This window comes from Triticum urartu, chromosome 6A (genome assembly GCF_056163025.1).
Source record: "Triticum urartu cultivar PI428250 chromosome 6A, HENAU_Tu73, whole genome shotgun sequence".
NCBI lineage: Eukaryota > Viridiplantae > Streptophyta > Magnoliopsida > Poales > Poaceae > Triticum > Triticum urartu.
Window position 1 is genome coordinate 570,089,864 of NC_141878.1, and position 12,302 is coordinate 570,102,165.

Sequence of the window (12,302 nt, forward strand, 5' to 3'; positions counted from 1 at the left end):
TCGAAGCCAATGAGGTGAGGAAAATGGTAAGGAACCAAGATGTCGTGGCCTGAGGAGAGGAGGTTGGCGGCCGAGGAGAGAAGGGTGGCGGCCGAGGAGAGAAAGGTGGCTTTGGAGGAGAGGAAAGTGAGCAACGAGGAGCGAGCTAAGTTGTTGGAATGGGAGAAGCACTTGTTCTTCTTGGACACATCTAACCTCAATGCGGCGCAAAAAGAGTATGTCAATCTTGCCCAACAAGAAGTCTTAATCCAAAAAAGAGCCTTGGTTCGTGCAATGGGTGGCGGTGGCCTCGGCGCCATGGGTGGCGGTGGCCTCGGCGCTGTTAGACATTGTATTCTCTGTATAATACATGGTACATGTATAAACCGTGTGTAGCAAGTTGATAGGGCGTGCGTGCGTGATTCTGTATGGTTAGGACGTTAGGATTGATCTCTCTCCTTTCTGTTTAATCTGTAGATAAGAGCAGATCGATCCTAACTCCTCCTGATGTATATCTCTCCGGCCTTTGTGCCTATATAACACGCACCGCGTCCCTGCTCGATGCATACGCTTCCAACTTATCTCACATGGTATTAGAGCCTACCTCTTCCACATCTATGTCATCTTCCTCCTCAAGCTCTGCCATGGCTTCCTCCCTTGCTGCGCTAGGACACACCATCACAGAGAAGCTAGCTAGGGACAATTTTTTGGTGTGGAAGGCCCAGGTCCTCCCACACGTGCGCGCCGCTGGGCTAATGGGCTACTTAGATGGCACCACGGCCGAGCCGCCCGCCGTTTTGGTCTCGGAGTAGGATGTCTTCGGGAAGAAGGAGCTCTCAACTGCTCCGAATCCTGATCATGTTGTTTGGTACACGCAGGACCAGCAGGTCCTCACTTTTCTCCTTGCCTCTCTGTCACGGGAGGTTCTCCTTCAGGTGCACTCGATCACTTCCTCTGCAGGAGTCTGGGCGGCTATCATACAGATGTTCGCGTCCCAATCCAGGGCGCGTCACATCCAGCTTCGTGGACAACTCGGCAACACGAAGAAAGGAGACTCGTCTGGTGCCCTCTTTTTCTCCAAGATGAAGGGCTTCGCCGACGAACTGGCGGCGGCCGGGAAACCTGTCGACGATGATGATCTAGTCTCCTACATCTTGCAGGGGATGGACTCGGATTACAACCCGTACGTCGCAGCTCTCTCCACCCGCACCGGGACTGATCAGCAGATCGGTCTCACGGAGCTCTACTCGCTGCTGATCACAGCAGAGGCGCGCCTCGACGCGCAGAACGGCGGCAACAGCAACAGCTACTCCATCAACCTTGCCTCCAAGGGCGGCCCCCGCAACAACTCTGGCCGTCCTACTGGTGGCAGCTATGGTGGGGGCGACACCTCCAACAACTTCTCCAACAATGGTGTCGTCCAATCTTCAGGAGGAGGGGGTGCTGAGAAGTGTCAGATTTGCAAACGTGAAGGGCATGCTGCATGGCGCTGCTACAAACGTTTTGACAAGACCTTCAACCCCCTCCCAAGCGACAAGGCGGCGGCAGTGGCAACGGCGGCGGCGGCAAGAAATCTGCCAACGCTGATGCTGCCTCCTATGGCGTCGATACCAATTGGTATCTCGACACCGGAGCCACTGATCATGTGATCGGCGAGTTAGAAAAGCTTGCTGTTCGTGACCGCTACACCGGACCGGAACAAATCCACACTGCAAGTGGTCAAGGTATGGAAATTAAGCATGTTGGTCATTCACTTCTCCCTACTCCACACAAATCTTTAAAGTTGAACAACATCCTTCATGCTCCACACTCCCAAAGTCTTATTTCTGGTTACCAACTCACTAAAGATAATGATGCCTATCTTGTTGTTTACCCGGAGTTCTTTTCTGTTCACGATCAGGAAACGGGGGGCACAATTCTTCATGGTCTGAGTAAGGGTGGGTTGTACCCAGTTGCTGGCCAACCGGCTGCTCATGGACGACAAATTCTTGGAGTAACCAAGCCATCTACTTCTAGGTGGCATAGGCGTCTCGGTCATCCATCACTTCCGGTGGTGCAGAAAATTCTTCGTGATAATAATCTTCCAGTGTCAAATAAAGTAGATCATCATCTAGTTTGTGATGCATGTCAAATGGCTAAGAGCCATCAGTTACCGTACTCTCATTCAACTAGTGTGTCTCAAGCTCCTTTAGAGCTCATTTTTTCGGATGTATGGGGCCCCGGGCCTCTTTCTGTTGGCAAACAAAAATACTATGTCAGCTTCGTAGATGATTTCAGCAAGTTTAGTTGGCTTTATCTTATCAAAAATAAATCCGATGTGTTTCAGAAATTTCATCTTTTTCAAGCACTTGTTGAACGTTTGTTTGATCGTAAAATTATTGCCATGCAAACGGACTGGGGGGTGAATATCAAAAGTTGAATCAGTTTTTTGAGCGACTTGGAATCACCCATCATGTATCATGCCCCCATGCACACCAACAGAATGGTTCAGCCGAACGCAAACATCGACACATTGTTGAAGTTGGCCTTTCTCTTTTAGCTCATGCATCTATGCCGCTAACATTCTGGGATGAGGCGCTTCTTACGGCGGTCTATCTCATCAATCGTGTCCCTAGTCGTGTCATCCACAATCAAACTCCATTAGAACGTCTTTTTGGCACTCCACCCAATTACAATTTTCTTCGCATCTTTGGGTGTGCCGTATGGCCGAATTTGTGACCTTTCAACAAACATAAACTTGAGTATCGGTCTAAGCAGTGTGTATTTCTTGGCTATAGTGCTCTTCACAAAGGATATAAATGCCTTGATGTCTCCACTGGACGAGTTTATGTTTCTCGTGATGTTATCTTTGATGAGCATATTTTTCCTTTTGCTGCCTTGCATCCCAACGCCGGTGCCCAACTTCGTGCAGAGCTCATTCTTCTTCCACCCACACTTTTGAATTCCTCCAGTCTTCATGGCCGTACAGAAGTTCAGAATGATCACATGTCAATTTCCAATACTTTTGATTCCAACTCTGCTAATAGTGTGCAGGAATCAGGAGAAAACAGCACAACAAATTGTGATTTTATGCAGGCCAACAGTGATGCAGAGTCGGCGGCCGCAGAAGATCCGAGCGGCACGGGTTTTGCTGCTGATTCGCCTGCGCCGTCCTCCTCGGGATCGCCCGCTGCAGCGCCTGGGTCGGGCGGATCCGCCACGGGATTGATGCGCCAACCCGGCTCGCATGCAGCTGCGGACCCTGCGCGGTCTCCCACCCGGGCTCTCCATTATGCGGCTGCTTCCTCCATTGGTCCTGCACTGTTTTCTGACGTAGCTGCCTCCCACGACGCGTCTCCTGCTACTGTTGCTGATTCCTTGGACAACCACTTGGCACCTCTTGATTCGCTGCATGTCTCCGATTTGCATGCGGATGCTGCTGTTTCAGATGGTGCTGTTTCGTCTGACTCTCCTATGGTGCACCGTATTTGTGAGCGCATGCAACCGGCTCCAGCAGCTCCTCCTCCCACTTGTGCTCAGACACGGTCACAAAGTGGTAATTTTCAACCCAAAGTTTATAAAGATGGTTGCATTCGTTGGAGTTCTTTCTGTGCTACAGGTGAACCGGAAAATCTGAAGGAGGCGCTTGGTGATCCCAAGTGGAAAGCTGCCATGAATGAAGAATTTGGCGCACTTTTGGAAAATAAAACTTGGCATTTGGTTCCTCCAAGTAAAGGAAACAATATCATCGAATGTAAGTGGGTGTATAAGGTAAAACGCAAGTCTGATGGTACAATTGATAGATATAAGGCACGTTTAGTTGCAAAAGGATTCAAGCAACGTTATGGCATTGATTATGAGGATACCTTTAGTCCGGTTGTCAAAGCTGCCACCATCTGCTTAATTTTGTCTGTAGCTATCTCTCGCAATTGGTGCATGCGGCAGTTAGATGTAAAGAACGCGTTCTTACATGGTGTTCTGGAAGAGGACGTCTTTATGAGACAACCTCCTGGGTATAAAGATCCACGGTCACCTCACTTTATTTGCAAACTTGACAAAGCATTGTATGGCCTGAAACAAGCACCTCGAGCATGGTATTCACGTTTGTCATCCAAACTTCAGTCTCTTGGCTTTCATCCTTCAAAGGCAGACACCTCGTTATTCTTTTATTCTCGGCATGGGGTCACCATTTTTATGCTTATCTATGTTGATGATATAATTGTCACTAGTTCCTCAGCTCAAGCCGTTGAAGCTCTTTTGAAAGATCTGCACAAGGACTTTGCCCTTAAAGATCTAGGTGATTTACACTACTTTCTTGGCATTGAGGTAACCCCTTCCCGAGATGGAATTATTTTGTCACAAGGCAAGTATTTGCTCGACTTGATTAAACGTGTGGGCATGAAGGGTTGTAAACCTGTACCAACCCCACTGCCAACATCCGAAAAATTATCTCTTTATGATGGTGAGCCTCTTGGAGGAGAGGAATCTACCAAATACAGAAGCATTGTTGGTGCTTTGCAATACTTGACTTTAACTCGGCCTGATATCTCTTTCTCCGTCAACAAAGTTTGTCAGTTTTTACATGCTCCCACAAATGTACATTGGTCACTGGTAAAGCGTATTCTTCGCTATTTGCAAGGAACCATGACTCATGGTCTCAGAATTGGCAAGTCAGACTCTATGTTGGTTAGTGCTTTTTTCGATGCAGATTGGGCGGGTTGTCCAGATGATAGGAGATCCACAGGTGGTTTTGCAGTGTTTCTTGGCAGCAACTTGGTGTCATGGATTGCTCGCAAGCAGGCTACCGTGTCTCGTTCTAGTACAGAGGCTGAATATAAAGCACTAGCTAATGCCACTGCAGAAATTATTTGGGTTCAGACTCTCTTGACAGAATTGGGTGTGCATCATCCACGAGCAGCTTCCCTTTGGTGTGATAATCTTGGTACTACTTATCTGTCTGCCAATCCTATCTTTCATGCTCGAACGAAACACATTGAGATAGATTATCACTTTGTTCGAGAGAGAGTGGCAAACAAATTGTTGAATATCAGGTTCATACCTACAGGTGATCAAGTGGCAGATGGGTTTACGAAACCTTTGACAGCTAAGCAGTTAGAAGTTTTTCGCCGCAATCTCAACTTGGATAGTTGTGATTGAGGAGGGGTGTTAGACATTGTATTGTCTGTATAATACATGGTACATGTATAAACCGTGTGTAGCAAGTTGATAGGGCGTGCGTGCGTGATTCTGTATGGTTAGGACGTTAGGATTGATCTCTCTCCTTTCTGTTTAATCTGTAGATAAGAGCAGATTGATCCTAACTCCTCCTGATGTATATCTCTTCGGCCTTTGTGCCTATATAACACGCACCGCGTCCCTGCTCGATGCATACGCTTCCAGCTTATCTCACAGGCGCCATAGGAGGCATGGGTGGCTTCGGAGCCATGGGAGGCATGGGTGCACATCCGGCCGCCATGGGAGGCATGGGTGCACCTCCGGCCGCCATGGGAGGCATGGGTGGCTTTGGAGCACCCTCCGACGCTATGGCCGCCATTGGAGGCATGAGTTTTGCTTCTTTCATGGGAGGCATGGGTGCACCTCCGGCCGCCATGGGAGGCATGGGTGGCTTTGGAGCACCCTCCGACGCTATGGCCGCCATTGGAGGCATGAGTTTTGCTTCTTTCATGGGAGGCATGGGTGCACCTCCGGCCGCCATGGGTGCAATGTCTTTCGATGTGCCTTCTCACACACATTCCCATGAAGATGCCGTTGAAGATCTTGCCAACACCGTCGGAGCTTCACATGATGCGGTGCATGATGAGGAGAGGGAGGAAGATTCATCTTCGGAGGCGGAAGAGTCGTCTTCGGAAGATGAGGACGAAGACGAAGACGAGGAAGATGGAGATTGATGTATCTTTCATGTCTTGAACTTTAGTTTGCATTTGAATTTGGTTGGATGAACTTGTGGGCATGATTTTGAACTTGTGGGCATGAACTTTTATTCATCAACTTGTTTGTGTCAAATTTCACATGTTCATTTTTGTTTAAAATATTATATATGCAAAATGCCCGGCGAGTCGCGCGCGCTGTATTTTTGCGCTCTACTGGAGCGGCGCGCGCGCTACATTATAGCGCGGCTGCTGGAGCCAGCGCAGGCGGGCGCGCAAAACCAGCCACAGCGCGCGCGGTAAACAGGTTTTTTTGCACGCGATGCTTAGCGCAGCTTTGGAGGAGGAGGAGCTCAATAACATGGAGGCCAGCCTACACAACTAGACGGCGCGGGCATGCATGGATAGCCCAAGCCTTCCACGTGCGCACTTTCTCTATTCATTGAGCCTAGCCAGGCAGCTACTACCAGGCTTGCATGTGTGTGTGACAACGCACGTACTGGGAAAAGTCAAGCAGGCTGAGCTGATTGCGCGCAAGCATGGCCATGACTCACAACCCGGCCGGGACACCAGGCACTTCATCTAAACAGGGGTAGCTACTTATCTAGGCACTGGTCAGCAGTTGCGAGTTGCAACGTACTACTAATAGGAGTAGCTCAGCTCATGTGCACCACCACCACCACTGGTCATGGTTCCATGGAGCTAGCTAGATCAAGGCCGCTGAATTTTCAAACCCTCGCTGCCGGGACACTAAAACAGTGATATCCAAGCGGAAACTATAGCTTGCAAGGGGGTTCGTTAACAGTACCAACCATCCTCTGATGGGAAATAAAATAGATTTTGAAACTCGTAGCTACAGCCTGACGTATAGTAGTATAATAAGTGTTCGTAGTTGAAGCCCCCAGCCCGGCTGCGTAGATACGTATACATGCGACCTTGTCCTGTTAGGCAGCTGCATGTACGCCACTAGCTTCTTTCCTCGCTAGCTACTTGCTCTGTTCTGCCATGCAATGTTGCACGGACGGACGTACCCATGCTGCATGCGTCGGAAATTCTAAACCTTATCTTTGCGTCTCCTCCTAATCAGGTGATCGATACAGTCAGGTAGTCAGCCAGACAAGTTGCATGCAGAAAAAAGAACAGTTTACGATGCACCAGTCTGGATGACGCTTAAACTAACCACGATCAGCTGTTGCGCACACTTGATGTGTGGATGCATGGGTGCACACGTCGGTCGAAGGACTCGAGTCCAAGTGCGCGCGTAGCCGGCCAGCGTCAGATCGATCGACTTGGTTGGTGCAGGTGATCAGCCTGACAGTGGCATGTATGTTATGTAGCTTGTAGCTATGGCTAGCCATGTTTCGAGCTAGCTAGCCATGTTACGTGTGTTGTCAGCTACGTAACATTCTACCACGGCCGGGAAGGGGCGATATATAGCAAGCAAACTGATCATCCTAGACGGTTCCCATTAATTTCTCGTCAAATGAAATCGGCTAGTAAATTATGTCTAAATACAACCATATCTAAACAAAACTAAAAACAAGTAATATGGATCGGAGAGAGTAGCAAGTTTGGAGCGCTGCACGGAAAATGTCCACGTACGAGGACAGTGCGGAACAGCTTGGCGAATAGCTAGTTTTGTACTACCACTAATTAATTAGCCCACCCGTCATTGTCTTGTAGGAATGCTTGTTAGATTGTTCATTGTTCAAGCACGACCAGATGGATGATTGCTAGTCTTCGTAGCTACTACTTAGTTTTCTGATGGTCAAATTAATGCCGCCACTAACACCGGCCTATGCATGTACTACTATATACTCCTGGACCCTGGTTTCGCGGGATCGTAGTACTTGACCGGGTCGATCGAATGGGGTCTATGTCCAATGATTGGAGTCACACCGTCATGATGTCGGCCTGGGACTACTCCTGTGCTCCACTATACTGCTTGCGTCCGACCAAGTTTATTGAGCCATAGCAATGACGTACTTTAGAAAACCTCGGTCAAAAAATCGGCACCCCTGTTTTCAGCTGCACCAGCTAGCCTGTGGCCTAGGTAGAAGTAGAACGTAACCGGAGCTCAACTCAGTAGACCTTCCCATTTCTGGAGTTCCCTCGTCTTCTTCTTTTTAACTGGTGCATCCATCCAGATCGGGAGCACGTACTGTGCCCCGATGGACGTGCATGGGGTGCGGTGCACCATGCATGCATATCTGGATCGTGGTCGTGGATCGTCGAACATGGCAGAGACAGCGGCACGTACGTACGTATGTGGAAGCAGAACGCCCACGCAAGCTGGCCGCGACGGCGACCGGCAAACTGAACTCACGATGAGCTCTCCGCTTCTCCAATCATTGGGAAAATTAAGCTCCTGCATCTCATCCGCACGCACATGCGAAATGCCGCCAGCTCCCTCTCCTGCGGTTCAGGAGCGCAGGTAGATCGGTCGACCAAGGCAGATCAGGCCCATCAGGAGAACACCGCGCATGTGGCCGCCGGCGGGCGACCAGTCCACACGACGGCGACGGCGCGACGGCGGGGCCGGGGGAGACGACGACGACGACGTACGGCCTCGCGATCGTCCAGGTGCATGCACGCGTCGGCCTCGGGCTGATCGTACTACGTGGGCTCGATCACGATTGATCGCGGCGTACGTCCCGCCGGCTAAGCTTCGACGGAGAGATCAGCTAGCTGTACGTGGTGGTCCTGCACCACACTGCACCTCTTCTCCCTGCGGACTGCGCTCGACGCGGTGTCACGAGAGGGATGTGCGTGTTTCGTTCCTCTTGTTTAGGCTCTCAGGTGAGTCTTTGTTCAAAAATAATAAGGGCATGTATAATGATTTTATCTTAAGAGTGCCACGTAGATAAATGATGAGGTGGAGGAAAGAGAAATCATAAGAAAAAGGTTGTCTTCTCTTGTTTAAGAGAAGACAAGAGATGATCTCTTAGCATAATTTGTCTCACCATATTTTTAGGAACAACTAATTATTGAAGATAAGGCTAAGAGATGACCCATTGTAGATATGTTTTTTTGTCATCTCTAGTTAAATGCAAAACTTAAAATAAGACTATCTTATCAACCATTGTACATGCCTTAAGAAGTTTGTGAGTCTGTGGGCAGCCCCCGGGAATCGCAGTACGGTCTTGGGCAATTACATCGCAAGAGTTTGCCGCGTTGAACGGATTGGGGTTGAATCTCCGGGTCAGGGCCTCAGAATACAAAATCATGTGAAGGTGCTAGACTTGGCACTGGTTCTCGCATTTTTCTGAATTTATTTTAGTATTTTTAGCAAATGTTCGTTTAGTGGAAAGAGATACTTTCCGTCGGAACGCCTGCGATGAGGCTTAGTATCTCGTATCTCGGAGGTGCCCATAAAGATTAGTGTATGTGCGTCATGTGGGCATCTGCGTTGTACTGTGTTAAAAAAAACTATATGAGTGTGTTTTGTTGCCCGGAGGAGTCCAATACAGGCTTTGGCAGGACAAAATCAATGCAAGATTGAAAATGACTGCGAGCAAGCGAACACATCGTATGTGTACGCGCTCACACGACGTCTAGTGAAGCAGCGGCGGAGCTAGCAATTTATCAAAGTCTGGCACACCATAGGCTAAAATACTTCACTTTGTCCCACCGACCATGAGTAAATCACTTTGTTCTACCAAGAACAACATCATGCATATGTTTGCATAGAAGTTATGTGAATATAAGCATTGTACGACCATAGTGGAGAAATCTATTCTGCATACCAAGAAGCGCAATCTGGATAAAGCTAGGGACCCCTTACTTGCTACTAGTTGTTTTCTGCCCTGCCACAAACCGGTTTCTGCTTTTGCATATGCAAAATTATAATAGTTTCTGTCCATCCCCATCCACAATTTGATTGCCATGGCAGACAAAATTGGGATATCCATGGGGCTATTTGTAACGCCCTCACTTGCTAATGTTGTTGTGACTAAAAAGCTAAAGGGGGCTAGACATGACTTACATGCTAGTTACCCATGTAATCATTTGTAAGTGTGATTAGAGGGAGGCTGAGGAACCGTTACCTGAAAATAAGAAAAATTGATGATGACTTTGATGCCTTGGAGCGTTTACAAAATATGTTTGTAACTCACTCTCAAGAGAGGAAAGGAAAAAATGACTCACCTACTCACGGTAGTGTGAAACTTAAAAATCAGAAGGATAGGACAAAACAAGTGAAGTTTCATGACATGATTGATATTGATTTGTTCAGGGATTGGTGGTTTTGTAAAGCAAGTGTTTCTAAGAGAAACTATTTCTAATTATAAAATATATTTTTTTGTCGGGGTTCAAGAAACCCAGGTGCAGCAGATCAGTAACTCATGGTTGAATGTTGTTTCAAACAAATTCAAACGGTTTTGGCTTGTTCCAATGGGTAGGCTTGGGGGATTACTTTCTAGTGTTAATGAAGATTATGTTGTGGTTTTACACGCTTGCTTTGATAGATATTACTTGGGAATTCGCATGAAATACGAAAAAGGATGGCTTTAGATGGAAATTTATTAATGTTTACGGGTTTGCCCAAGAGGATAACAAGGAGAATTTCCTGCTATAGCTTGGCACAACTGTGGGGACCATGTTTTCCTTGGGTTAACTTTAATATTGTTATAAAAAGTGAGTACAATCTTCTAACAGTAGTTGCAGTAAATGGTCTATGTTTTTAAATTAGCACTGAAACAAAAGTATGTTGTGATTTAGCCTAGGGAACGGTTGAAAAATGTCTCATTTTGTTTCCTAGCATAGATAAGCTTATTTTGAATCCTGCATATCCGTTTTCACCTTTTGCCTTTGTGGCTATGTAAGGAACTTCTAATGATTTCGTTAATGAAATGAGGGAGGAATCCCTTTCTTAAAAAGAAATAAGCATTGATTTTTTGTAGATTATACATGTAAAACAAACTCAAGATACGATAATAACAATCAGGTCACAGAACACTAGCCACACAACCCAAATTTGGATGACTCGACAAAAAATCAATCTCTAATGTTCAACCACACACCCATGTGCATACCACATAGAGATGTACAAGATAAAAAAAGTAGACTAGTAAATTATACATTTCTAGACTGAAATAGAAATTAAGGGGCTGTTTGGTTTCTAGGCACACCTCGCCACACTTTGCCACAACTAACCTTAGGCAAGTTTGATCAAGTTAGGTAGGTGTTTGGTTTTAGCCACACCTAAGGCAAGAATTTTTTTATTAGTAGTGAACCCCACATATCATATACACAAGAAGTGTGGCAAGATTCCCTTAGGGAAGCCAAAGTGTGGCTAACAATTTGAGCAACTCAACTAAGGCAAGTGTGGCAAGTGTGGCAAAAATCATGTGGCAATATATGGCAATGATAGTCACAATCCAAACAGCCCCTAATTGACGACAATAATGCAAACTATTCCAAATACAATATAGTCTGAACTAGGCATACATAATGTAATTTTTGAAACTTCACTGAATGAAACCCTTTGAAAATATTGTCATCAAAACCTTTTTAAAACTCATGTTTGATGTACCAAACCATCAAATTACTGAACCACACATTTTCCATCTTATTGCCTAATATATATAACCTTTTTTAGGACTGCTGCCTACTTTAGACAATCTTAACTACATCCACGTGATTTTGACTAACAATTTTTTAGGGTGACATAACGAAAGCAATTGGACCTTCTTGTAGAAGAACTGGAAGATATCTTGTTCAAGGAAATAAAATCATGCAATATCCTCATGCGGTGGCCTCCCGTGGCCAATGCAGGAAGAGAGAATTGGGCACATTGCCTAAATGGATAAGGAACTTGGCCCAAGTATGAGTGGAACGCTTTGGCTTACCCAAATGTTTCTAGCCGTTCCAGCAATTTCCACCACCATGAGCTCGCCAGAGTGTACACGGCGGCATCGAGGCCGGGCAGGTGTCTAGGGTGTAGGTCCGGTAAACCCACATGAGCTATTTCTCGCCCGTTGCGAGACATAAATTGGTCCCACCTCTAGGTGCGGAACAACTGGGCTAGACCGGTACTGTAGTTGTCGCGTGAGTTTTTTTTCCTATGGCTCTCTTTATTAGTTTCACTGTTTTGCATTGGTTTCTCTGTTTTTTCAACACATATCATTTTTTTTCAAAAATATTGTACATTTTTCTATACAACAGGAACATTTTTATACATGATTAATATTTTTTCAAATATGCATCTTTTTTTTTTGAACACACTTCAAACGCAAGTGCTCATGTAAGCGTGCATACACTCAACGTCTCCTCCCACTGAACGCGCATTGACCAAAATCCTAAAATAAATTCAGGATAAATGCGAGTACCACAATTTGAATGCTGGTGGGTTGAGGATACCATTGTCCTCCTAACCATCCAACACAGGTTGATTCACCAAACATATATCTTCTTATGTCTGCTTTTTTCATACACATTGTACATTTTTCGTGTACA

At 46.6% G+C, this 12,302-nt stretch overlaps 1 pseudogene; it reads left to right on the forward strand.

Moving 5' to 3' along the window:
- The first annotated feature begins 39 nt into the window (after positions 1-39).
- On the forward strand, positions 40-5,273 carry LOC147966412 (uncharacterized; annotated as a pseudogene).
- Positions 5,274-12,302: the final 7,029 nt, after the last annotated feature.